Source organism: Nansenia antarctica (genome assembly GCF_963989245.1).
Source record: "Nansenia antarctica genome assembly, chromosome: 14".
Lineage (NCBI taxonomy): Eukaryota > Metazoa > Chordata > Actinopteri > Argentiniformes > Microstomatidae > Nansenia > Nansenia antarctica.
In genome coordinates, this window is record NC_137684.1 from 11352853 (window position 1) to 11357852 (window position 5000).

The following is a 5000-nucleotide window of genomic DNA, read 5'->3' on the forward strand; positions in this document are numbered from 1 at the left end:
TTTGGTGGCTCTGGCTGTCTGCTCAGGACTCACTACCTGTCAACACACACACACACACACACACACACACACACACACACACACACACACACACACACACACACACACACACACACACACTCACTCATACACACACGGTGAGGTGTGAGACTTTGCTGAGTGTGTGTGTGTGTGTGTGTGTGTGTGTGTGTGTGTGTGTGTGTGTGTTTTGTGCGTTTTAAATCATTTTCACTTGACAGTCTGAGAGCCATCAATGGTTTGCGTTTCAGAATTATAACTACTCACTTTGTAAGAACAAGAAATAGGCACCAAATGTATGCACAATATATATTTTCATAATTTTTTTGTTTCTTAAAATAAATAAATAAATACCCACACACGTACAGACACAGGTGGTAGGCAGTGGACTCGGGTGAGCTGTTGGGTGAGCTCACCTTAGCTCTCCCTTTGTAAAACACAACCAAGCGTTTGGCCAAGCAGCCGCCGGGAGCAGCAGGTGCACCCCCCCCCCCCCCGGCCCTCCTCCTTCATATGCCGTGTCGAGGTTCCCTTTGGTTAAGGAACAGACGCGGAGAACACTGGCTTGCTTGTTTCCATTCATTCATTAACGGCTACAGTGCAGTACATCCATTAACGTGCTCCTTCATTTGATTATTTATACACAGTGTGTGTGTGTGTGTGCATATATATAAATATATACAGTATATATTGCTACTCGCTTTATGAATAAGTAAATACTGTATTTGGTTTCGCTGTGGTTAATTATTTAAGCGACAGTGATACAAGGCTGGCCTCCCAGGGCGCGGGGAGCCAGACCCATGTTTTAGTCCGTTCCTAGGCAACCGGATGCATATAGTCAGGCATCAGTAACATCCTAATGACTGCTGCATGCATGCGAGGAGGGGAATGCAATTTACGCACAAACAATGGGGGCTGCCATTTGCATCCTGTCGCAGGGCTGGATGTGTCATTTTCGGCGCCTCTCGCATAATAATAATAATAATAATAATAATAATAATAATAATAATAATAATAATAATAATAATACAACTGGAATGCGGGTTGACAATACTACACAATAATACACAAGGCTTTACGCATTGTCTATTTAAGTAGGCCTATTGGCTCTAATAGCACTGCTGTCTTTCATGTGGCTTAAAAACAGTCTCTCTCTCCCCCAGGTCGTCGATGAACTAGTAAATAAATGATTGTGTGAATGTATTGGCGGGGTTGCGACGGGAAGGCTACTCAATCGATTTCGCGTATTGATCCCAGAGATGTTAGGCATCGATGCGAATGAGGGCATTTAAATGAAGAATTGAAAAGAAGACCTGGGGAGGAATTATTTACCCTATAGCCTTCGATTTATTTCCAAATGAGGCTTCGCCCCGCATTACAGGCTTCTGCGTCCAGAGACCAAAAAACTATAGGCCTTGTTTGCGCTTTCTCCAAGCGCGTCTCATGGTCACACTACCCAACGCGTTTGGCGAGGCCGGGGCCCTATACCCCAGGACTTTTTAAGGTTAACGACCAGTGGCGGCTGGCCGATAGAGGGCGCTGGGGCGCCGCCCCCACCTTCACTTCCACCTTCAGTTGCGATTTGTAAAAGTTTTTTTTTTAAATAAACATTGTTTATTCACAAAATGCGGCTGATATTCTGTCGGCGCCTATCAGCATTCATTAAAAATCCTCCAATACAATAAACATTTTTATCTGTGTGTGTGTGTGTGTGTGTGTGTGTGTGTGTGTAAAACTCACTGTTAAAATACGTAGGGGGAGAACGCGGGGCGCCGTGTCAATGCAAGTCTATGCCAGGACGAATACTTTTGGCTTACACGTGAGCTGTAGCAGCGCTCCAATTGGCTGTCTCTATTTCTTGGCCAGGGCGCACAAATGTGCGCCCTGGCCAAGAAATCTCCGGTTGTATTGCAGACAATGCATTATGCTGAGGACTCCCGACTTCCGGTTTTCCGGACTTCCGGGCTTCCGGAGTATTTTAAATGAACATTCGTAATGTCTGTCTCTGATGTTCATGGTCAATTAAATCAGCCTATTTTGTGCAACTAATAATGTTCCCGCTAATGGGTTAACCAAGCAGCCTCGCACCTAACGTGCAAGCACCTATGTTCGAACTATTCATAGCAATATGCGCGGGGCAAGGCGGAGGTACGGGTAAACACGGCTCATGTTCTGTCATCAAAGGTAAGAGTTGGTTTTCTTTAACTCAGCTGATGCATTGTTGTGTTTCTGACATGGTCTGGTTGTGTTACAGACATGGTCTGGTTGTGTTTCTGACATGGTCTGGTTGTGTTTCTGACATGGTCTGGTTGTGTTACAAATATGGTCTGGTTGTGTTTCTGACATGGTCTGGTTGTGTTTCTGACATGGTCTGGTTGTGATACAGATATGGTCTGGTTGTGTTTCTGACATGGTCTGGTTGTGTTTCTGACATGGTCTGGTTGTGTTTCTGACATGGTCTGGTTGTGTTTCTGACATGGTCTGGTTGTGTTTCTGACATGGTCTGGTTGTGATACAGACATGGTCTGGTTGTGTTTCTGACATGGTCTGGTTGTGATACATCATTGAATGTGTTGACCTGCTGTGATGTGTTGACCACCATCACTCTCCATCATCATCCATCATGTGTCTATGAAATAGATAGTACTGTACTACTGACTGCAGCATTCATCTCTGCTCATTGATGTAGCCATGTCACACAGACACATAGTACACATATTCATCTGCTACCTTTATTAACCTGAGTGTAGCTGTGAGGCCTGTACTAGCCTTGTTGACTAGACTTCCTCCTTGTCTGACACTGGGTATTGGACCGTACCGACGTCCATAGACCGGTCACTCTTCCACCTCAGTGTCTGTAGTTGACAGGGTAACTTCTCCATGGCCACACGGTCATTTTAAGGGTGAAAGTTGAAATTATACAATGGTTGTAACGCCAGTGCGTGTTTTATGCGCGTGCACGCGGGGAAAAAATCGTGCACGCGGGGAAAAAATCGCGCGCGCTGCGCGCGCGAAAGAATACCCCCCCGCCACACTGCTGTGCCCCACCCAAAAAAATGTGCACCAGCCGCCACTGTTAACGACTTCACCATTCCGACTAGGACATTGACTTTGGTTTCATTGGGTGACACTGCTGCTGGCTTAAAGCATTATTGATGACCAAGGAAACTGGACCCCCAGGCCAGGCGTTAATTATATCACTGGAGAGATGCGGGAGAGAGGGAGGGAGGGGGGAGGCTGCGTGGAGTCAGAGTACGCGTGCGTGCGTGTCTATTTCATCTGGTTAAACCGCAAGTCCCCTGGTTGAATTAGCTGTGATTAGATTGCAATAGGCTATCACAGCGCCCCACCCCTCCCCCCCTCGAGCTGTTATGCGGTTGATATCGGTCGATATTGTGTAATCACGTTCGCCTTGTCATGTTTCTGTCAAAAGCCCTTGTTTTGTTCTGGCGTTAAGGCTACTGTCATTTTCAAAATTGGAAAATAACAATGCTGTACCAAATAGAATTTGATCAGGGGAATATGAAAAAGCATATCCCTATGCCAAACAATGAAAACGAAATTCGGTCTTTATTCAAACCCGCCTCGCAGATAGGGAGCTATTCTTCAATTAATTTGCCATTGTTCCTTTATGAGATGATATGGGATCTTCACGACCTCGTAGGGCTTTTCTAAACAGTTTTGCCCTTGAAATGGAGATATAGCCTGTAAGTGTATAATACATCACATCTATGCTATCTATTAGATCTATTAGTAACTGGTTTCAATTATGTACGTGAACCTGGCGTCTTGTGCGCGTGTCTACAATGGTATTATTATTGAATCTCCAGGGGGGTATTCCATCAACGTTGCTAAAGGAAAATCCAGACTTATTTTTTGATAAATCTCCTGAGATTTAATAATTTAATAATAAGTCTTGCGAAGGTTATCAAAATTAGCCTGGATTTTCCTTTAGAGACGTTGATGGAAAATGTATTTATAACGTCTATCACCTTTTCTGTCATTAAGACACTTTATTTTTGCTGTTTTGATAGACTGTCCAATGTGACTAGCTCACTTGCCCCCCTGTTCATTATTTTGATGATAAATCGTAGCTAGCTAGCTATAACTATTCATATACTGTGCAGGCTATACAGATTAACAGTTCATCACATTGGCATATGCATCTTTTATGCCCATTGACCTGAAGTATTCCTTAAAAATGTCATTGAGGCCTGTTGCTTAATTTAATCCATGACGATTCAATTCCCTTATTACTAATACTGCTGTATTTATTTTGAGGGAGAATTTAGTGAGAAAGGGGAAAAGAAAGAAAGGGGAAAAGATGAAAAGGGGACAGGCACAGCAGGCATGGCTGAGTTGTGAATAAGCCATGTCAGTCAGACAGAGAGCAGGTCAAAGCCAACCTGCCAGTCAGGGTCAGAACAGTAGCAGCCATGGACCTGCCACCACAGGTCAGAGCCACCTAAGAGGGCCAGTGACACAAGCAGCCATCAGTCTGCACTAACAACTGAAAGTCAGAGAAGGAGCCTGTTATCTTTTATTCCTTTGCACAACCAGTTCACCAGATACCACTTCCACTTCCCAGATAAGTGTACAAACCATTGTAATTGATTTACAGTATGTTTTAGATATAGCCAGTAATAGTAACAAGCTCCGGACCTGGGGTGATGGGGCCTTTTCAGCCGCAGCCCCGTCCCTCTGGAACGCCCTCCCCAACCACATCAGACAGGCCAACACCCTGCCAACATTTAAACAGGCCCTCAAAACCCACCTCTTCAAGCTCGCCTTCACCAGCTAACCCTCTCCCCCTCCCCTTCCCCTGTGTCCCCAGCACTACCTTCATTAGGCCCCTATACTTTCTTTCATTTCTTTTTTGTTTCTTTTAATTATTACTACTTGATCTTTTCAGTTTGTAAAGCGTCTTTGAGTGTCTAGAAAAGCGCTATATAAGTCTAATGTATTATTATTATTATTATTAT

The 5000-nt window shown here is 44.4% G+C and overlaps 1 pseudogene across 1 annotated transcript in view; it reads left to right on the top strand.

The window, feature by feature from the left end:
* Nucleotides 1-5000, top strand: part of LOC308169836 (cell adhesion molecule DSCAML1-like) — a 76472-nt pseudogene that overhangs the window by 46669 nt on the left and 24803 nt on the right. The gene's annotated exons all lie outside the window — the stretch shown is intronic.